The sequence below is a fragment of the Phalacrocorax carbo genome, chromosome 1 (assembly GCF_963921805.1).
Source record: "Phalacrocorax carbo chromosome 1, bPhaCar2.1, whole genome shotgun sequence".
Lineage (NCBI taxonomy): Eukaryota > Metazoa > Chordata > Aves > Suliformes > Phalacrocoracidae > Phalacrocorax > Phalacrocorax carbo.
The window spans coordinates 197,211,025-197,234,800 of record NC_087513.1 but is presented as its reverse complement, the minus strand read 5'-3'; positions in this window follow the sequence as shown (position 1 = coordinate 197,234,800).

The following is a 23,776-nucleotide window of genomic DNA, read 5'->3' as shown; positions in this document are numbered from 1 at the left end:
ATTTTTGCTTTGTGAAAGGTCAGCTTTGTACATAGTATTTGCACACTAGTTTCAGTCTTAAGAGCAGAAAACAAATTTTTTCTTCAAGTTTGGCTTTGAATTAAGGCTGAATATGGACACACTTCTAGCTGTTACTGGGGTTGTTACTTTTACAGTGGTAAACTTGCACTTGTCTTCATTTTGTAAGCTCTGTTTTCCTCCCACCTCTCAAAGACACACAAGCTTTGTTACTCATTCCAAACAGGATCATTCCTCCAGAATTTTCTCAGTCTTTTCTCACACAGAAAGGGTAATGGGACAATATACACACAGGTATATACATGGTAAGGTAGTTTAAAAATATAACCAGAGGGAAAGAAAAGCTTTTTGAAATTAGAACCTCATTTTGAAACCAGAAGGGTTACATAATTTAGCTTGTCTTGACATATTGTGGAGCTGTCCTGTACTCTTGCAGGTTCAGGTTCAGTGCTAGGAGAATGTGATGACATTAACCTTCCAGAGCTGCAATTCTTTTAAGACAATAAACATTCATTTATTTTATTCTTCAGTATAGTCTCACTTTCTCCTTTTCGTGTTGTGGTTTTTAACCAACCACCTTTAGGAAGTCCCCATTACCGGCTGCTCGTTCTGTAATTTCTTATTCATTGTTAACTGACAGCAACTTTTATGTATCTTATCTGACTTTTGGCTGGGTTGTTTTCTGAACTACTTTATTCTATTGTTTAATAGTTGCTTTCATTGTAATCCAAAATCCTTTTGCTACAGTTTCCTCTCCAGTAAGTGATTATTACATTGCATCCAAGTAGTTCATGGTCCTTGCTTAAATTTTTTTGTTTTCAGTTAGAAAAAAAAATTTGGGATGTTCCCTCCTTTAATTGGAATTCACCTCTCTGATTATGCCATCTCCTTCCTACTGCGAGTCGAGGCCTAAAGGGAATTGTATAGAAAAATGTCAAACCTCTCAGCATGAGAAACTTCAGCACTGAGTCAATTAGAAGTTGGTTCAAAAATTCAGATAATTCACTCTCAAACATCCTCAGATACTGCTACCTTTTGCCACACCTTTTAATGATGGTTAGAACTGGCTGCTAAGAGTGGCCAGAAGAGTGAGAACTGTGAGATCTGTGTCAGCATCTGTACTTAGGGCAAAATGTAAAGCAAAAGGAACATGTGAACTGGATTGGAATTTGTAATGAAACAGATAATTCACACACAATAATTTATTAGATTCATTCAGCTCTTGCAGCACATTCAAAAGCACAAGCTGATTGTGACATCCTCCATTGTTCACATTTTGCAACATAATTATGCAGACAGATTTCAGCAACACTGTTTATTTCATGATTGATCAGACTGGTCACACAAAAGCACTTTTGTCCTACAAAGAGAATGAGTGCTACAGGACTTCCAGCACAAATTCTTAGTTAAAAAAAAAAAAAATTAAAAGCTGAGTATTCTCAGGTTTATCTATATCTTTCAAACTCAATCTTCCATAAGCATTTTGTGCCAGAAATAGTCTGTCACACCACAGTTTGTGGACTTGAGAATGTGTTGTTACATTTTGAACAAGTTATTTTTTACAGTGGTTATCACTAGTCCCTAGTATGCACCACTGATGCTCATGTTTAGAATATTTTTTCCTGCATGCAGATGAACTCTCTGATCCAAAGCAATAAGAACCCATTTAATACATGTGTTTTCCTGCCATGGGTGCATTGCCAAAGTACTGGTAATACACACCAGTAAACAAGGACAACTTCTGCAAATGAACCTGGGAGGCATAAAAAAAGTATCAATTAGTAGCATCCTATTATCCCAAACTTTTGAAAGAAAATAATCTTTTCGGTGACTTGCCTTAAACTGTGCTCATTTGCAAATTATTAGTATTATTTTAATTACATGAATGGCCTTTGCCTAAAAAATTCCTTCTACTTTTTAATGGCAAAGCTACAGGAAGATGCCAGTGTTGATTGATCAGAAGTGTTTATAGTAGAGTCCAGCAGGATCTGTTATTGCACTAGTCACAGAACACAGCAGGCGATGCACTCGAGCGGTAAATACAACCCCAAAACCCTGCTGGGGAAATAGGCCCTTACTGGGAATAGCTCAGATTGTCCACTCTCAGTAGCACCCTATTAGTTTTTATCATCTCTTTAGTTGCCTCACCAGCAAAGTTTTAAGTATGTGAAAAATTATAAACATTTTTTTAAATACGTATATAGTACCTTTCATTTTATGTTGACTGTTTTATGGAAAATGGTCCTTCAGCATTTAGGAGTTTTAGTCCAGATCTAAAGAATTGTGAATGTAATTGTGAATTCTATAGGCTAATTTAAATTACACTCTTTCAAGCTATTGACTGGATTTATATCCCTTGCTATTACATTATGTTTCCTTGGATTACTTGTTTATAATAATTATGTTTATAAACATAGTAGTCCAAAGTCACTGGAAAAGAAGTCCCCCATGGCTGGTAAAAAGGAAACATCTTACCCATTTTTAAAAGAGGTAATGCTGTCGTCTAACCTGGCAGCTAAACACCACACAGCCATTCACTCACTCCCCACTGTGGGATGGGGGAGAGAAGAAAAAAACCCAAAAAAGGTAAAATAATAGTGATAATATACAGAACAAGTAATGCACAGTGCAGTTGCCCACCCCCTGCTGACCAATGCCCAGCCAGTTCCTGAGAAGTGGACCCCCAAGCAGCGGACCCCTGGCCAGCTTTTTCCCATTTATATACTGATCATGATGTCATATGGTATGGAATATTCCTTTGGTCAGCTGGGGTCAGTTGTCCCAGCCATGTCCCCTCCCAGCATCTTGTGCACCCCCAGCCTCCTCACTGGTGGAGTCATGTGAGAAGCAGGAAGAGGCCTTGACTCTGTGTAAGCCCTGCTCAGAAGTAACTAAAACATCAGTGTTATCTACATTATTCTTATCCTAAATCCAAAACACAGCACTATACCAGCTACTAGAAAGAAAATTAACTCTCTCCCAGCCAAAACCAGGACAGGTAAAAAGGAAGATCCCAGGAATTACTAACCAGTCAGCCTCACCTTCATGCCTGCAACATCACAGAACACATCCTCCTAGAAGATATGTCCAAAACACATGGAAAACAGGGAAGTGATTACAGATAGCCAACATGGCTTCACCAAGAATAAACCATACCTGCCTAAACTACTGGCCTTCTGTGATAAGAGTAACTGCATCAGTGGACAAAGGAAGAGCTATGGATGTCATCTCCCTGGACTTCTGTGGCTTTTGATACAGTCCCCCATAACATTCTTGCCACTAAATAGGAGTGATAAGGGTTTGATGGATGGACTGTTAGATGGATAAGGAATTGGCTGGATGGCCACATCCAAAGAGTTGCAGTCAATGGCTCAATGTCCAAGTGGAAACCAGAAACAAGTGGTGTCCTTCAAGGGTCCCTACTGGGACCAATATTATTTAATATCTTCATCAATGACATAGTGGGATTGGGTGCACCCTCAAGAATTTTGCAGACAACACCAAGCTACGTAGTGCAGTTGATTTGCTTAAGGGAAGGGATGCCATCCAGAGGGACCTTGACAGGCTAAAGATGTGGGCCCATGTGAATCTCATGAAGTTCAACAAAGCCAAGTGCAAGGTCCTGCATCTGGATCAGACCAATAAAATTGAGAATGCCGTGCAGAGAGGGACTTGGGGATCCTGGTGGATGAAAAGTGGACATGAGCCAGCAATGTGTACTTGCAGCCCAAAAACCCAACCATATCCTGGGCTGCATCAAAAGAAGCATGGCCAACAGGTCAAGGGAGATGATTCTCCCTCTCTACTCTCTGCGTTCCTGAGACCTCACCTGGAGTACCGCATCCAGCTCTGGAGTTCACAGTACAAGACAGTCATGGACCTCTTGGAGCAGGTCCAGAGGAGGGCCACAAAAATGATCCAAGGGCTGGAACACCTCTCCTATGAAGAAAGGCCAAGAGACCTGGGATCATTCAGCCTGGAGAAGAAAAGGCTGTGGGGACACCTTATTGCAACCTTTCAATACTTAAAGGGGGCTTATAAGAAAGATGGAGAAATACTTTTTACCAAGGCCTGTAGTCACTGGACAGGGGGACAACAGTTTAAACTGAAAGAGGGTAGGTTTATACTGGACACAAGGAAGAAATTTTTTACAATGAGGGTGGTGAAATACTGGAACAGGTTGCCCAGAGAAGTTGTGGATGCCCCATCATTGGAAGTGTTCAAGGTCAGGTTGGATGGGGCTTTAAGCGACCTGATCTAGTGAAAGATGTCCCTGCCCGTGGCAGAGGGATTGGAACTAGATGATCTTTAAAGGTCCCTTCCAACCCAAACCATTCTATGATTGTATGATTCTAAGTTACATAGACATCTTCAGCCTTAACGTTTTCAAATCTCATGCATGTTGTATTACACCACAGCTAGATCTGTAATAAGGCAAGTGAAATGCTCTGGAGATCATTTTCTGAGCTCTGTACATTCTATATTTGGTGCTATAGTGCCCAGCTCAGCATTTATGTCTATTATCCCAGTGACACCTTGATAAAAATTTCCAAAGGATCACAAATTTAAATATCAGCTGTCTGAGTATCTTCAAATATGGACATGTCTAGTGTTCAGCTCACTGGAATGGCAGGTATTTAAAAGTTTAAAATAAACAATGCAGTGTCCATATATAAAATTATAAATTATTAAGCAAAGCATGTTTTTAGGTATTAGAAGATATGCTGGCTGAAAGCAAAAGCTTGGACAGACATATAAGATAGTAGGAAATAATATTTTCTCAACAATGCTGCTATTGACTTGCTTCCTTACATTTCCCTGGGAAGATGAAGATAAACTTCTTCTTAATATATTCCAGCAAGATATGTCACTGTCTTTCACCCAAGTCCCTGTACCTTTGCAGGGGATTGATGTGATCCACCCTGATGTAGAGGACAAGGACTAGCGCTGCCAGTATGAGTGGTCATATGAAGGGTATGTCATCTCACAGCTTTATCTCGGAAGCTTTTCCCTAGGGCTCAGATTTGGGGCCAGTCTTGTTTAATATCTTTGACAATGATATGGATGAGGTGACTGAGTGCACCCTCAGTAAATTTGCAGATGACACCAAATTAGGTGGGAGTGTTGATCTGCTCGAGGGTAGGAAGGCTCTGCAGGGGGACCTGGACAGGCTGGATCAATGGGCCAAGGCCAGTTCTATGAGGTTCAACAAGGTCAAGTGCTGGGTCCTGCACTTGGGTCACAACAACTTCATGCAATGTTACAGGCTTGGGGAGGAGTGGCTGGAAAGCTGACCGGTGGAAAAGGACCTGAGGGTGTTGCTCAACAGCCAGCTGAGTATGACCCAGGAGTGTGCTCAGGTGGCCAGAAGGCCAAGAGCATCCTGGCTTGTATCAGAAATAGTGTGGCCATCAGGGGTAGGGAGGGGATTGAGCCCCTGTACTCGGCACTGGTGAGGCCGCACCTTGAATATTGTGTTCAGTTCTGGGCCCCTCAGTACAAGAAGAACATTGAGGTATTGGAGTGTGTGCAAAGGAGGGCAATGAAGCCGGTGAAGGGTCTACATAACAAGTCTTCTGAGGAGAGGTTGAGTGAACCTCTTTTTTTTGCTGGAAAAGCAACATGGCAAGCCATGCACGATCCAGAAGGTTCCTACAGAGCAATGAGGATAACTTTTTGATGCAAGTGGTGGAGGAGACAACGAGGTGAGATGTGCTGCTTGACCTTATCCTAACAAACAAGGAAGGGCTGGTTGAGGATGTGAAAGTTGGGGGTAGCCTTGGCTGCAGTGACCATGAGATGGTCGAGTTTAGGATACTGCAAGGTAGAAGCAGGGCAACCAGTCAGGTTACAACCTTGGACTTCAAGAGAGCCACCTTTGGCCTCTTCAAAGACCAGCTAGGAGGAATCCCATGGCCTAGGGCTCTGGAAGGCAGGGGCTCCAAGAGAGCTGGACGGTATTCAAGGACCACTTCCTCCAAGCTCAACATCGGTGCATCCCCAGGAGGAAGAAGTCAGGCAGAGGAGCCAGGAGACCTGCATGGATGAGCAAAGAGCTTCTAGAGAAACTCACACAGAAGAAGGAGGATCACAGTGTGTGGAAAAAGGGACTGGCCACTTGGGAGGAATATAGGAATGTTGTCAGGGTGTGCAGAGATGTGACGAGGAAGGCCAAGGCCCACTTGGAATTAAACGTGGCAGTTCATGTCAAAGATAACAAGGGCTTCTTCAAATACATCAGCAGTAACAGGAGGACTGGGGATAAAGTGGGCCAACTGCTGAACAAGGAAGGGTCTCTGGTGACACAAGATGCAGAGAAGGCGGAGTTACTGAATGCCGCCTTTGCCTCGGTCTTTACTGCTAAGGCTGGCCCTCAGGCATCTCAGCCCCCAGAGGAGAGAGGACAAATTGGGACAAAGGAAGACTTACCATCGTTTGAGAAACACTGGGTCAGAGATCACCTATGCAAACTGGATCCTCGCAAATCCATGGGCCCCGATGCGATGCACCTGTGAGTGCTGAGGGAGCTGTCAGATGTTCTTGCTGAGCCACTCTCCATCATCTTTGAAAGGTCGTGGAGGACAGGAGAGGTGCCCGAGGACTGAGGACAGCAAATGTCACTCCCGTATTCAAAAAGGGCAAGAAGGAGGACCTGGGAAAGTATAGGCCAGTCAGCCTCACCTCCATCCCTGGAAACGTGATGGAGCAGTTCATCCTGGAGGTCATCTCCAGCCATGTAGAGGACAAGAAGGTACCAGAAATAGTCAATATGGATTCACCAAGGGGAGATCATGCTTGACCAACCTGATAGCCTTCTACAATGGTGTGACTGGCTGGGTTGATGAAGGGAGAGCAGTGGATGTTTTCCATCTTGGCTTCAGTAAGGCATTTGACACTGTCACCCATAGCCTCCTCATAGACAAGCTAAGGAAGTGTGGGTTGGATGAGGGCACAGTGAGGTGGATAGAGAAATGGCTCAACAACAGGACTCAGAGGGTCGTGATCAATGGAGCAGAGTCTGGATAGAGGTCTGTTCCCCAGGTGTCTGTGCTGGGTCCAGGCCTGTCCAACATATTCATCAGTGATGTGGATGATGGGATAGAGTGTAACCTCAGCAAATCTGCTGATGATTCCAAGCCGGGAGGAGTGGCTGAAACACCAGGAGGCTGTGCTGCCACCCAATGAGACCTGGACAGGCTGGAGAGCTGGGCCGAGGGGAACCAAATGAAATTCAACAAAAGCAAGTGCAACGTCCTGCACCTGGGGAGGAACAACCCCAGGCACCAGTACAGGCTGGGGGCTGAACTACTGGAAAGCAGCTCGGTTGAGAAAGACCTGGGAGTGCTGGTGGACAGCAAGTTGACCATGAGCCAGCACTGTGCCCTTGTGGCCAAGAAAGCCAACAATATTCTGGGCTCCATTAAAAGGACTGTGGCCAGAAGATCGAGGGAGGTTATCCTCCACCTCTACTCAGCCCTAGTGAGACCACATCTGGAGTGCTGTGTCCAGTTTTGGACCCCCCTGTTTAAGAATGGTGTGGAACTGCTTGAGCAAGTCCAGCAGAGAGCTACCAAGATGACCAGGGGGCTGGAGCATCTCCCTTATGAGGAAAGGCTGAGAGACTTAGGTTTGTTCAGCCTGGGGAAGAGAAGACTGACCAGGGATCTCATCAATACCTACAAATATCTAATGGGTGGGTGTCAGGACGATGGGACTAGGCTCTTTTCAATAGTGCCCAATGACAGGACAAGGGGCAATGGGCACAGGTTGGAACACAGGAAGTTCCACCTCAATATGAAGAAAAACGTCTTTCCTGTGAGGGTGCCAGAGCAGTGGAACAGGCTGCCCAGGGAGGCTGTGGAGTCTCCTTCCCTGGAGACATTCAAAACCCACCTGGATATGTTCCTGTGCCCCCTGCTCTCGGTGTCCCTGCTCAAGCAGGGGATTGGACAAGATGATCTCCAGAGGTCCCTTCCAACCCCTACCATTCTGTGATCTGTGATTCTGTGATTCTGTGATTCAGCTGTGGTTGTTTATCCTGGAGAAGAGGAGGCTGAGGGGACACCTTATTGCTCTCTACAACTACCTGAAACGAGATTGTAGCGAGGTGGGTTTTGGTTTCTTCTCCCAGTTTACTAGCTATAGAATGAGAGGAAATGGCTTCAACCTGCATCAGGGAGGTTTAGATTGGAAATTAGGAAAAATTTCTTCACCAAAATAGAGGTCAGTCATTGGAAGAGGCTGCCCAGAGAGGTGGTAGTGTCGCCGTGCCTGGAGGTATTTAAAAGACATGTAGGTGTGGCACTTCAGGGCATAGTTTAGGAGGCAGGGTAGTGTTGGGTTGATGGTTGGACTTGAAGATCCTAGAGGTCTTTTCCAACCTTAATGATTCTATGATTCTATGAAACAGTTCAAAAAGAATGTGAGACTGGTAGGCTAGAGCAAGGGCCCACGGAGGATGACTGATTTGTTCATCCTCTCAGTGGTGACTACAGGCTGCAGGCTGTACTTGATGCATTCCCTAAACAGGAAAGTAACCTGTTTATTTCACTACTGAAGGCAAAATAGGGAGTCAGTTCACTTCATTCCTGCACGACTCCCACTGGACCAGCCCCTTATTCCAAAAATTTTATCTCTGCCACTGCCACTAATGAAAGGATGCTAAGCAGCAAAGGTTTGAGAGAGACACTTATGATTGTGATGTCTTCCTCTGCAAATACTTAGGTGAGCTCTAGGCCTTGAATGACCATAGGGCCTAGGAAACCTGTGTCCAACTATGTACCTCCTTCAGTGGGCTGCAAAACTAACATCACTAACCACTTTATAGACTGTGACTACATCTTTTCTCTCCCTTGCTTCTCTCTGTTCTCCCTGTATGAATTCCTTGTGTGGGGCAGGAATACAGATTTCTGTCTCTTTGAATGTCTTCGCAGTCACTCCACTAGTGTCTTGTCCATAAGCAGTTTGAGTGCTAAACAACCCTTTCCTGATTTCCTAATTTTTAATCTGTTCTCTCGGTCTTTTTCATTTTTTTTTACTAATTCCTTTTTAGAACTCGTTTGATTCATTGTTATGTGCTATGTATGAAGTCCCCCCCTCAGCTCCTGAACTCAAGGAGAGCTTTTTGTTTCAAGCTATCCTTTCTATGAGGAAATCAGAATGACAATGTCTAGCCTAGAGAAAAGACATGTCCAACAGGTCTGCAGAGGATAAAGCTTGCTATTAGAAACCTTTGTAGCTTTTATCAATCAGAGCTGCAGACAGCAATTTCCTCTACCTGGTTGTGTTTCATATCTGCTGACAGGCACATTCTCCATAATTTTTTCTGCTCTCTTTGTGAACCTATTTAAATTTTGGACTGCCCACTCTCTTTGACAATCAACTCTATAATTTAGCAATATGTTCTATGAAAACACTTTTGGTTTTGGCCTCATAATGTCACTGGCTGTCCCTAAGTTTCTGTGCTGTGATGAGTTAACATTGCCTATTCACCTTTTCCATACCATAAAAGATTTTATAGACTTCCAAGCTGAAGTGGACTCACTGTTCTCCAATAGAAACTATTCCATATTTTTTATCGTATTGGGCCACCTTGTCTTTTATCACCTATGGACCTTAGGACCCATGAAATCTGGATAAATGTAGTACATATCATGCAGGACTAGAAAGAACCTTTCTCCTATGGGGAACAGATCATTTCATGAATCTTCACTTGCCCAGAATGGGTCTCTTCCTTCACTCCTTCTTGCAATTCAGCAGTCTGTCACCTGTCATTAATTACGGTTTCATTTTTTCTTTTATTTTTCTCCAAAGCTACACTCTCATTCTCTAACTCCCTTTTTACATCTTCCTAGTAAACTATACAACATAAAATTTTAAAATGTTTGTTCTGTTCAGTGGCTTAGGAAAGGAGATATGCATGAACGGCCTGGCAACTCTAGTAATTATTATGAGACCATCTGTTGGTAAATATATATGGATTCAACCTAGATAATTGGCCAATTGTGAAGTGATACAGATAACCTTTTCAAGTATTAAACAGGCTGACACCAACTAGATAACCACAGATCTAGTGGACATATGGCTGCTAGTCAGGAGATGTGATCCCTCATCATCCTGCATTTCATGAAAATAATATGCAATTTGATTTACCCCTTGGAAGCTGAGAGCACAAAGATTGTTCTTTTTGTTTTCAGATTTTACATTTCTTGTTTAGAAGTGTTTTGGCCTACAATGATTATTTATGATGGCAATAATGCTATTGCCCAGGTCTGAGGGAACTGTTTGGTTTCCTTAGGCAAGAGGCCCAGATTTTTTAATTTCCACTTGAAGGTTAGTATCATGTCCCAGAAAGCATACAGAGGAGAACACTTCATAAATTAATACTTGCATACATGAAAGTATGAACTGAGTGACAATTTTTAAAAAGCATCAAATAGTCCATGAACTCTTCTAAAACAGAAAACTTTTTTTTTTCAGAAGTGAAGACTACAAGTATTTCAGCAAAAGAGCAAAATGCTTGAATTTTCATATTGAATTGCCATTAGCATTCCATGTCCTATAAAAGAGCCTAATGGCCTTTTGAACACTCTAGTAATTTGAGTCCATTAGTGTAATAGGCAGGGATTAAAAGCAGAAACAGAGAGATCATTAACCATGAAAGTTAAACACATCTGTTCATATTCAATCATTAAAATGACAAATATTTCATCTCTGAGAAACATAGATCTTGGTATAGGAAGATTCAATATAAAATCAGCCTAATATAATGTTCTGACAAACTTACACATTGCTCAGAGGAAGAATTTTATAGCAGCTTCCATTTTAGATGCCAAGCAAAAGTCCTGGTAAAGTTCCACCTAGTGGATACAGCAAAGGAACCACACAGGTCTGCAGTGCTCCCATCCTCGCTTCTGAGATGAAACCACAAATTCAAGAGTCCATTACTCTGATGCATCTTCCTCCTGTGTTTTGAAAGTAGGGAAAAGTTGTCACATGTGCAGTCTCCCAAGTCACAAGCTGTTCATCCACCACGTAAGGCATCAATGTGCTTCTGATGTGAGGGAACCTGTTCCACTGTCCTAAACTCTGGGATCAACAGGTCCTAAACTGCTCCTTGCAGTATGGTAGAAACAGTAAACCCAGGCTTCTGTGAAGCCCCAAACCCTTCACGGGAATGAAGCACAAAAAAAATGCTCTTAGTTTTGATGTTCCTTGAAGGCAGTGTACTCAGTGCTTATCCTTTCACCTTGGACTATATGCAAATTGATGAGGTTGTAGAAAACAATAAATGTAGGTTTTTGTAGAAAAACTGAGTGTTTGTTCTCAGTCCCAAAACTGTAATCAAAGCTACAAAAGGGAAAAATAATAATATGCTTTATCAGGACTTCTCTAAAGTTTGTCCCTCGTCCTTCTTTTATCCAGGCTTTTGTTCCAGCATGTGTCACAGCAACTTGTTCTGGGAGTCTAAGCAACATCTGAGCATCACTTCAAGAACCAACTTTTTTATGGTTTACTGTTTCTTGGTCATTAGCCAGTCTCAGTCCTGTGTCTTAGCTGCTCCCTTTTCTCTTCAATCTACTCCCTAGGGATGCTTATAACAATTTGTTATTGCTCTTCCTCCATCCAAGGGGGATTATCTTCCTGGCTCTGTTATCCAGGCAGAATCTGTATGTAGCAAGAAAAAATCTTTATTAAATAATTACTGATCAACTAATGCCTAGAGAAACAATTAAATACTGGAAATGGATATTTCTATTACTTTTCCCTGTGATGTCTGGAGCTGACCTACATCCATCTCACACTCCTTAGGAATTTTAGTGAATTTAATCTTTTGTTGTGAATAGAAAAGACCACCAGGCTGGAAGGGATGCATTAATTAAGAATACAAGATTGTAAAGTCTGTGAAAATCCCATGTAAACCAAATAGCTTGAGAAGTCCTTAATGCAATTTTAGTCAATGCCCACATTAGCAAGACACCAACCTTGAGACACAGGCTTAACAAGTTTCTGGAATCTGGAACTCTTGTATTTCATTCCCTCATCTTTACATGCCAGCTATTTTAGGGGACTCTGTTACAGAAGGGGAAAGTCATATTCATTAAAATGAGTCTGAACACTAGATTTATTTATTCTAATTTCAGTTCTGAAGTGCTTTGCCCATTACAATGAGTGCTTTGCAAATGTTAAAGGGTACAATAGAAATACAAACTGTTTATTGTACTTAGCTTAAAGCATTCACTCCTCGATTCCTAACATCTGACCAGCTGTACCTCTCAAGCATGAAACATAGCTCATCACTCAGCTGGGCAAGAAGTTCAAAGCTGGAGCTTTTCTGCCATTGTTCTTCTGGGTGAAGTTGGTCATTCACAGTATGGGGATTCATCTGTCCACAGTGGAGAGAAATTCACACTTCTAAAGTGATGCCTCTCTCTTTGTGAACTAGGTATCTGAAAAAGTGCCTTTTTCTCTCCACTGAATGTATAGGAAGCTCACACTCACTCCCTAAGGTGCTGGCATCTATGTATTTGATGTCTGAGGCTTCATTTCCAGGTGAGCGGTGAGAGTTATTCTGACTTCCCTTTCTTGGGCAACAGCTCTTCTTTGGAAAGAGTGAATTGCCAGTTATTAGTTTGCCTGTTGAGTAGAGATGCTAAGAGAGGAGTATCATCCATGTTAAACAGCCTAGTTGTTCTGTTAGCTGATGGACTGAGAGGTGAGGATCAGAAAATGCTATTAAAAGGGTAGATCTTCCTCCATTTTAAAACACTTACTGTGACTACAGCCACCTAAGAAGTTTGTTACATAAACAGTGAGAACTTCAACCCTTACAAAGCTCACTATGACTTCAGGGAACAGCACTCCCTTGTTTGCATTTCTCATCACTCTTCTGTCTGTCTCTGGTCACCCTTGCTCCCAGATGTACTTTTCTACATGGAATCTCTTGTTCCTGGAAACGAAAAGCATCCAAAATCTTATTAGATTATGTTTACATGAATTTTCCAGTCCAGTAATGCATATCTAAGTAACTTGGATAGTTCAGATAAGTGTTCATACTATAATCTGAATTAAAACAAACCTAAAATTATTATGGAGAGTTATCTGTCATTAGACAGATATGTAGCTGAATGAAAAAATATAGGAAGCAATGATAAATACAAATCTTCACCATTTCTGTATTATATTCCTGCTCTTTTTAGCCTCAGGCAATTCTGTAGCAATGTGCTGTAGGCTGAAAGGACCACATCTGTATTTCAGTCTATGATCTCTCTTTAAAGAATGTCAATAACTCAGAAAAAGGCAATTAGCCAAAGCCACATCAGATTAAGCCTTTGGGAAATGGTTTACCTATTCCTTTTTTTTTTTTCCTTTAAAATTTAAATCCACCAGGCCCCCACCCATGAATAAGGAAATCACTCTTCATTATTTGTAATTTTAAAAGACATGCCCTTTTATAAACAAAACTATACAGTGATATAGAGGACGGGGCTCAAAATGATCTTGTGGTGTATCCCCAGTTATCCCTGGCATCTCTCAAAATGGCCTCTCTCAAGTGAGTCAAACGCTAGCTTGAAAACACCTGTATAGGTGTTCCTACTGCTCTGCTTGAAGGTAATTCCAGAATTTCACTGCACTGCTGATTAGAAATCTTCCTCTCATTTCCACCCTGAGTATATTTATGACCAATTATTTTTTATGCCAGTCCTCCTCTTTACCTTAAGGAATTCTTCTTTTCCATAAGGACCATACTGCATTTGCCAAGCTGCTTAATCCATGTTCTTTGTCTCTCCTTGCATCCTGAAGTTTTCCACTCCACTCTTTGTCACAGTGTACCCTTGCTCCACGTGTTCAAATGTGAATTCAGCTTTCAGGGAAGAAGCTAAGAATTCACCTAGCATTCCAGATGCAGTATCACCAATGGCATTGAGACTTTTACTTTTTACTTTTACTCTCCAGATGTTAGTTTGCAGTTGCCTCATAGTCAAATAGTATACCAGGTCTTTATCTTCCTCAGTCACTTCCAGATGATGACCTAATTGGTTGTTGGGTTTTTTTTTTGTTATTAATCCTCAGATACCTGTCCTTGAATTTCATTTTTCTGGGATCCCCCTTCTGTCATTCCTGCAATCATAGGAGTTGTTTACTCCTTTAATCATTTTATATCTCAGTCTTCCTTTTGTGTTTATCAAACTGCAAATTTCATGCATGCACTTCTTGGTTTTAAGCCAAGATCATTAATGAGAATATTTAAAAGATTTGTCCAAAGATTAATTCTTGAGAAAGTTCGACAGTGACTTCCCTTCAATCTGGAATTTTTTTTTCTGACACCATCATCTGCTGTACCCCTTCAGTCAGGTTCTTACACTTTTACATTTCTCCTATTTATTCCTTCCTCCTCCAAATGTATACTTTGCCAGGTAGCAACATAGTGGATATTTTACCAGAATCTAGATATTAGAATATGAAAAATATGAAATTTCCCAGTGTTTCTTCTCTAGAAAAGTGATTTCCTTATCAAATATATCAGATATCAAATATGCCCGCATCTATATTTGGTGGGTTAGTGTATACTTCTAGAGAGCTCAGATCAGGTGGTGTGATCAAGCTAGAAGAATTGTCTCAGGGTTGTTGGAAAAACCTGTGCATGTGGATGGATGTGCACATACCATAATAATGAAGGGAGTGGTACTTCTGTAGGTGTTTGTCTAGCTGAATTCCAGCTGAATACTTTCAATACTGACTCTATTTAGTTGTTTTGTCGATAGAGCGGTATCCTGTCTGAAGATTTTAAAAGGTGTTCTCTTACTTGCTTGATTTTACGTAGGAAATCAAGATAAATGAGAGAAAATTAAAATGTCAGTGATATGTATGAAGCAATCAAATTGGAAAGGTGTGACATATGTAATAATTCTGCTGCAGAAAAAAAATATTTATTTCAGAATTTTAAGTCATGTTGTACTTAATTCCTCCTCAGCCAGTGATCTGTTATCTTAGGAGACATCCTTCAGATAACAGTGCTTTCTTTTACTGCAGAAAAAGCATCTTCCCAGACCATTTGTTCCAAATTTGGCCATAATTTCTCTAACTCAAGGATAGAAACAATGTCTCCTTGGAAATTATTATTCTTATCCATTTATCATCATGCAAATACTTTTCAGTATAAAACAAAATGGATAATTTAAATGCAGTCTGCTTAAATAGGACAATGTGTTTCTCTCCAAATGAACATTACATTGCAATAACATGGGCAATGAAACTATAATTTTTAACTAATTCCTAAATGTCAGCTATCCTTTGGAAAACTAATGAAAAATGTAATTCTTCAAGGCCAACTTAGACAGAACCTAAGGAAAAAATTGTCTCTATGGGCTGTGAGATCTGAATTTTATTAAAATGAGTTATTTAAAACATTAAAATACATAAAAATGATGAGACAGATGGCAAAACAGCTGAGTTTTATTCAGAGGTTTGAAAGAAACTATTTTGCCTAGTTCTGAAACTACTCAAAAATACAAAATTCAAGACAGGAACATAATTTTTTGCAACATTCATTTTAGATATCTTGCTCATTTACCTTTTGGCTCAGTTTTCTGTCTTCCTTCCATCCCTGGATTTTTCCCCAGCACTCTAATACACAAGAACAGAGGCCTCCCTGGTTTCACAATGCCAGCATGAATGAGCTAATTCATGACATCACACAGTATTGTATGCCTGGAGCTGGAAACAGAGCCTCAGTAGTGCCACTGGGACTTTTGTGATATAAATTTTCTTAAAGGCAAGTCACTTAATCATTTAAAAGACTAGCCAGTGCTCTTAAAGTAGGATATGCAAACCTCAGCTAAAACTCAGACCTACTTGGCATGTGAGCTTTGCCCTTTATATCACTTCAACTATAACCAATTCTTATTCTAATAGAAACGTGCAAGTTTTCGTCTAATACCTCATATCTGTGCTAAAGTCCTCCAGCTTCTAATGAATATGCTCAGCTACTTGAAATTCTGTGGTGATAAAAGAGAGCACACCTTTTCCACTCAAGTACCTTTTTCCCTGTAACAAGATGTAAAAAAATCCTCTTGACCTATGCAAAGAAAATTGGACCAGTAAATGTTAAATAGAAGCATATTGAAAATTCATGAGGAAATGGGCATCCTTCAGTTGTTAGAAATGATTACTTTGAAACTTAGGTGAAGTTTATAATGTATGTGATGGATAAAATAAGATAAATGATTGGCACATACATTTATTACTTTTTTTTTCCTATTTCAGCCTTCTCCCTAAGCCTATGTGAATTTAGTAGCATGGCACTGTTTTTTGTACAAGTCATAAAAGAACACAGACATTATGTAAATAGTTTCAGTGGAGAAATGAAGTGGAAAAACTCATTTTACAATAGAAAGAATAAGTGGTATTACTTACCATTTGATGGGGCTGAAAACCACTGAACTTTAGAGATGTCTGATCATTTTCCTAAGCTTTTAGGTACAATAAAGAGCAATGAATTTTAGTCAGTCCCTTCCTGGACACAGCATCCCACCTCACAGAAAGGGAAGGCAGAGAGGGAAAGTTGGATCCAATTCCTGCTCTCTGTAACACAAGTAAAGCCAAAGGAAAAGATCCAATCCAGTGGAACTTTTCTAGATTTACAGCAGAGTAATTAGAATAGCATAGCATGGTATAGTGTAGACTAGGCTAGACTAGACTAGACTAGACTAGAATATTTCAATAGGAAGGGACCTACAACAATCATCTAGTCCAACTTCCTGACCACTCCAGGGCTGACCAAAAGTTAAAGCATTTTAGTAAGGGCATTGTCCAAATGCCTCCTAAGCACTGACATGCTTGGGGCATCCACCACCTCTCCAGGAAGCCTATTCCAGTGTTTGAGCACCCTCTCAGTAGAGAAATGCTTCCTAATGTCCAGTCTAAACCTCCCCATAGGCAGCTTTGAACCATTCCCATGTGTCCTGTCACTGGATACCAGGGTCAAGAGATCAGCACCTCCCTCTCCACTTTGCCTCCTCAGGAATCTGTAATTGGGAACAGAGCCCTGATTTGAGTACTATTTTAAGTTTTTGTGTGCTAACTGTTGAGTTCTTTATAAAGTTCTTGTACAAATTTGTACTGACTTAAAAAAAAAACCAACTATGCTTCAATTTAAGAATTTTAGAGCTCTTTTTTTTCCTTCAGAATGTCAACATTTGTAGGAATTATCAATAAACTATGAAGGATTTGCAAACATTTAGATTGTCTCAAGATCTGGGAGGGCCCTTGTAAGTTATCTGGGGTGATTTTCATTGACAATAATGGATTTCGGACCAGGTCTGAGTGGAAATACCATTGGAATTTATTACTGACAGTGCAATTGTTGAAAAACACAGGTATGAATGAGCAGCTACTACCACATGATAGATATGCTCTACTCCCATCAAAACTACAGCGAAGTTGAAGAACCTTAGCTAGAGTGCAAAGCTGGCTTGAGCTGCTGGCTGAGCTGCTGGCAGAGGCAACAGTGCCAGCTATAACATCAGTGCCTCGTGGCCACGCCCAACTTCAGTAAAAATAGGTCTCAGTCAGCTGCAGCTGGAAATTTCTATTCTTTCATTCTGCAACCTTGAAATCCGCCACCTATTTTGATGGCAACATAAGCAATATGAAAGGAAACTTTGACTCATTTTCCATTTTTAAAGGGAGCCATAGTAAACTGGCCTTGACCCGATTATATCTGACTCCAAGCTCATCAGCTTAACCACAATGAAAATAATAGCAAGCCACCATTTAGGGGAACATAATCTCATTGGAAGTTATCTGAGAGCACTCCAAGGTGTGATTTAATGTATCTATGCATAGGAAAAGTAGGAACAGTTTAAAAAAAAAGGTGAATGATCAGAAACAAGAGATCTTAACAAAAAGAATACTGAAGGCAGCACAACAGAGACTGCAGAACAGTTTGATCTTCAGGGACTGCTTCTGCCTCAGTTTCACTACTCTAACCATTTTAATAAGTATTATGAAATACTATAACAAAAACTATAGAAAGACTCTAAGTATGTTGCAGTTACTTAGTACCCCATGGAATGAAGCTAGCTATAACAAACACAAGCATACTAATGTGGCCAATTGTCCCTTTTATACAGTTTTGTTGTAGTAACACTGACACTTAATTGCATTTTTATGCAATATTGGAGGGGAAATATATATGTTAAAAATGTAATCTGAAGCATTTCTTCTTGTAGAAGATAGTTCCATCAGTTTTAATATGATCTAGGATTGCAGTTACTATAATAAAATAATTTAGTCTCTATTCATTTTTCTCATTGTACTGGGATTTTCTTAACCTTTTTCAATTAGTATTAAAGACACTCAGTAGGAAAATTCATTCCACACAGGTAAGAATATTCTCATATAGCAGGGTGATTATTTTTATTATGTTTCTACTTTCAAGGTGCAATTATGTTACATATTATTTTGCATGTACAAAGAAGTTTAAAAGCAAGTACTTATGATTATTCCATAAGCCAATGTTACAGTTACCTTGCTCAAAAATCAGACATTACCAAAGCTAAGGAAAACTGGAAGGAGAAAGGGGGCAGAGACGGGAAAAAAAGATTAAGGCAGTCCTGAAGGGCAAAGGAGTCCAGGAAGGCTGGATGTTATTAAAGAAGGTGCAGGAGCAGGCTGTCCCCATGTGCCTTAAGTTGAGCAGGTGGGGGAGAAGATCAGCTTGGCCAAATAGTGATCTTTGGCTAGAACTCAAGAAAAAAAGGAGAGCTTACCGCCTTTGGAAGAAGGGGCAGGTGACTCAGGAGGACTACAAGGATGTTGTGAGGTTATGCAGGGAAAAGATTAGGAAGGGGAAGGCCCAGCTCGAACTTAAACTGGCCGCTGCTGTTAAAGATAACAAAAAATGTTTTTATAAACATATTAGTGACAAAAGGAGGGCCAGGGAGAATCTCCCTCCTTTGTTGGATGCAGAAGGTAACCTTGCCAGGAAAGATGAGGAGAGGGCTGAGGTACTTAATGCTTTCTTTGCCTTAGTCTTTAGTAGTCAGACTGGTCATCCTTGGGGTTTTCAGGCCCCTCTGCTGGGGAATGGAGATAGTATGCAGAATTAAGTCCCAGTTGTTGAAGAGGTGGCAGTCACCGACCTGCTCCTTCACCTGGATGTTCACAAGTCCATGGGGCCAGATGGGATCCACCCAAGGGTACTGAGGGAGCTGGCAGAGGAGCTCGCCAAGCCACTCTCCATCATTTATCAGCAGTCCTGGTCAACTGGGGCGGGTCAGAAGGGAACTACAGGCCTGTCAGCCTGACCTCAGTGCCGGGAAAGGTCATGGAGGAGATCATCTTGAATACCATTACGTAGCATATGCAGGACAAGGGGATCGGCCTCAGCCAGCATGGGTTTATGAAAGGGAAGTCCTGCTTCACTAACCTGGTCTCCTTCTATGAGAAGGTGACCCACTTAGTGGATGAGGGGAAGGCTGAGGGCATTGTCTACTTGGACTTAAGTAAGGCTTTGACACTGTCTGCCACAGCATTCTCCTGGAGAAGCTGGCTGCTCACGGCTTGGACACATGCACTCTGAGCTAGGTTAAAAACTGTCTGGATGGCCGAGCCCAGAGAGTGGTTGTGAATGGAGTCAAATCCAGTTGGCAGCTGGTCATGAGTGGTGTTCCCCAGGGCTCAGTGTTGGGGCAGGTCCTGTTCAATATCGTCACTGATGATCTGGATGAGGCGATTGAGTGCACCCTCAGTAAATTTGCAGATGACACCAAATTAGGTAGGAATGTTGATCTGCTCGAGGGTAGGAAGGCTCTGCAGGGGGACCTGGACAGGCTGGATCAATGGGCCAAGGCCAGTTCTATGAGGTTTAACACGGCCAAGTGCTGGGTCCTGCACTTGGGTCACAACAACTTCATGCAATGTTACAGGCTTGGGGAGGAGTGGCTGGAAAGCTGACCGGCACAAAAGGACCTGGGGGTGTTGCTCAACAGCCAGCTGAACACGAGCCAGCAGTGTGCCCAGGTGGCCAAGAAGGCCAAGAGCATCCTGGCTTGTATCAGAAATAGTGTGGCCATCAGGGGTAGGGAGGTGATTGTGCCCCTGTACTCTGTACTGGTGAGGTCGCACCTTGAATATTGTGTTCAGTTCTGGGCCTCTCACTACAAGAAGGACATGGAGTTGCTGGAGCATGTCCAGAGAAGGGCAATGAAGCTGGTGAAGGGTCTAGAGAGCAGGTCTTCTGAGGAGCGGCTGAGGGAGCTGGCGTTGTTTAGTCTGGAGAAGAGGAGGCTGAGGGGAGACCTTATTGCTCTCTACAACTGCCTGAAAGGAGGTTGTAGTGAGGTGGTGTCCTGGTTTCAGCCGGCATAGAGTTAAATTTCTTCGTAGTAGCTAGTATGGGGCTGTGTTTTGGATTTGTGATGGAAAGAGTGGTGATATTGTGGAGATGTTTTGGCTGTTGCTAAGTAGCACTTACACTGGTCAAGGACTTTTTCAGCTCCCCATGCTCTGCCAGGTACACAAGAAACTGGGAGACGACATAGCCAGGGCAGCTGACCCCAACTGACCAAAGGGATATTCCATACCATATGACGTCATGCTCCGCATATAAAGCTGGGGGAATAAGAAGGAAGGGGAAATGTGTGGAGTTATGGCGTTTGTCTTCCAAGTAACCGTTACGTGTGATGGAGCCCTGCTTTCCTGGAGATGGCTGAACACCTGCCTGCCCATGGGAAGGAGTGAAAGAATTCCTTGTTTTGCTTTGCTTCTGCGCGCAGCTTTTGCTTTACCTTTTAAACTGCCTTTATCTCAACCCATGAGTTTGCTCACTTTTACTCTTCCGATTCTCTCCCATGTCCCACCAGGGGGGAGTGAGCGAGCAGCTGCGTGGTGCTTGGCTGCTGACTGGGGCTAAACCACAACAGGTGGGGGTCGGACTCTTGTCCCAAGTAACAAGCGATAGGACAACTGGAAATGGCCTCAAGCTGCACCAGGGGAAGTTTAGGTTGGACATTAGAAAAAATGTCTTCACTGAAATGGTTGTCAGGCATTGGAACAGGCTGCCCAGGGAAGTGGTGGAGTCTCTATCCCTGGAGGTATTTAAAAGAAGGGTAGACCTGGTGCTTGAGGATATGGTTCAGTGGTGGACTTCGCAGTGATAGGTTAGCGGTTGGACTAGATGATCTTAAGGGTCTTTTCCAACCTTAACCATTCTACAATTCTATGATTCTATGAAGGAAATAAAGTTGAAGCAGAAGCCATTTCTGCCATCTTCACTTGCAATGAGGGATTGTTAACGTCATTCAAAGCCTTGTCCAAAATCACTACTATATTGAATTACACAAACAAAATAAATCCTTGAATTAAGAATTAAGGAAAATAAAGAATAAAATAAGAAAAGTCACCTGAAGAGGTGTTAAGAATATGTTACAATACAGATCATTCCATATGATATATCTTTTCACTGATAGCTTCTCAAAAAGCACTTAATTTTTCTTACTTACTTTTGATCTCTATTCATTCTAACACAAACATATTCATTTTTTATTATAGGGCTGATTCTAGAGGCAGAACTGAGGACCAACATGGCCAGTTGTTTTTAGAAAAAGAAAGTGCCTATTTTGAATTTAAAATTGAAAAATGAAATGAACTTGCAAAATAGTTAGCATATAATAAAAATTAATGTCATACAGACCTGCTCTGCTAACCCTGCAGGGTCTCTTTAATTACACTGGAAAATTTTAATATGCTCCATTCACAGGAGAGGAAGGGAATTTGGGTATTAGTTCTCCTGACCTACATTTGCACTTAGTTTGCTTAGCAGAAAGGAGTCTGGGAGGTGGGACTCATAATAAGGAAGGGTTATTAGGATATGAATTACTGAATAAAACACAAGATGTTCACCTTCTCAGAAGTGATTGAGAACTTTTCTGAATTATCCAGGAAATAAGGAAATAATCATAGTAATCATACCAGCACTTGTAACACACCCTAGAGATTTTAGACAGTCTGGTGGCTGAAAATAGGATTTGCAGCACAAAAAGATGAAGAGGCAAGCTCATCTTTGTACTGATTTTTCTTGTTCATATGGCCCAATGACTTCAGCAGCATTATTTTGAGTTATTTTTCCCTTTTGTGCCTGTTACAAAAGTCAGGGAAAGCAAAATGTAAAAAGCAGGTTCCTTAGATGTTATTTTTTTCATCCCTGACCTTAAAAACCATGGATAGTGGTCTCTAAGACCATTCACGTTGTGAACCTTTTCTTCACACTAGTAATGGATTGTGCCTGTGGGCAGTCTGACTCATGTCAGCTTTGCATAACTTGTCCTACCACAGAAATGTCTTACCGTTACCAGAAGGGGACACATGATCTGGGCCATGGAAAATCCTAGAATTTCTGAAACCTAATGCTATACATAAAATGGATGTAGTTAATTTTTTCTTTAGTAACAGATCACACTAACATGATGTAAGTCAGAAATCTCCTTTTGTTCAAATAAGTATGACAGAGCAAAAACTCATACTCCCTTAACTATCACCCAAAGATTCTTTGCTCTTAAAAGGAATAAAAATAGAACTGATGAAACCCAACATACCTTGAATAATTATGCATCAGAGTTGTGACCTAGCAAGGAAAGAAAGGGATGTTCTTGATTTTAAGTCCTCTGGGAGTTTTCATGGTGTCAAATCAAGAAATCACTTTTAGTAATCCAGCACTAATGTATATCTACATGGAAATGATACACAAATTGGATTTGAATGTGAAGATTCCCTCATACCACCTCGGAAGAGTAAAAGGGTATAAAGATGGTTTAACTGTGCTGTATCTCCATGGTAAAACCCCTTAGCAATGCCAGTAACAGGTGAAATGGCTCCAGTGCAAATGAGAGTTAGACCTTTCATTGGGACACTGCACTGTGCATCCAGTTCTCTGAGGAGCTGAGCACCTCTTGGAAGCAGTAGGAATTTAACATACCCAACATTTTACAGGATCAGATTTTACCTTGAGTGAAAACTACTAGGTTTACACAAATTCTGTAGATGAATCAGTGATGCCCAAAGATAATCAGGTATGCGAAGATTAAAATACTCAGAGCTATCTTCAAATTCTGTTCCCTGGGGATGGTGTCTAATATATGTTAAATCCAATCAGTGCCTTTTAGCTTTCTTCTCTGTCACAGAGTTTCAGTTTACTAATTAGAAATGTTCAGCTGCAATTTCTTTACATCACTTTCTCACAGGGTAGAATTCAGCACCCTCTGAGAATTTAAAAAGGTTACACTACCATTTGTCAAGGTCACAGCAAGAAAGGTTTTTCATTAATTTTAGATTGGCAAAGAATAAGAAATATTGTAACTGCTGCATTTAAGCCATTCACTTCACCAGCTCTCTTTCTACATCACAGACAGCCAATTAGGGACTTTATTTAAAATGTATGAATTGCATGACTGTCATTAAAGCTATGATTCTGAAGAGTTCATTTGCTTTTTTTAATGCAAGTATTACAGAAACGCAACCATTTTTCAGGAAAATGACCCAATCATTCAACATTTGGTAAATAAAAATGGCTCTCTATAGATTTGACCACAGGTGGAGCCTCCATTAAAATTAGTGCTGGGAGGGCCCAGTTCTGCAAGGCACTGACTGGCCACCGTGCCAATGCTGACCATCTGCCTCCTCAGTTTGACAGAAAGACCTGGAAAACTCCCCAGAATGTTGTGCTTTTGTAGTAGGAAAAAAAGCAAAAACACAAACA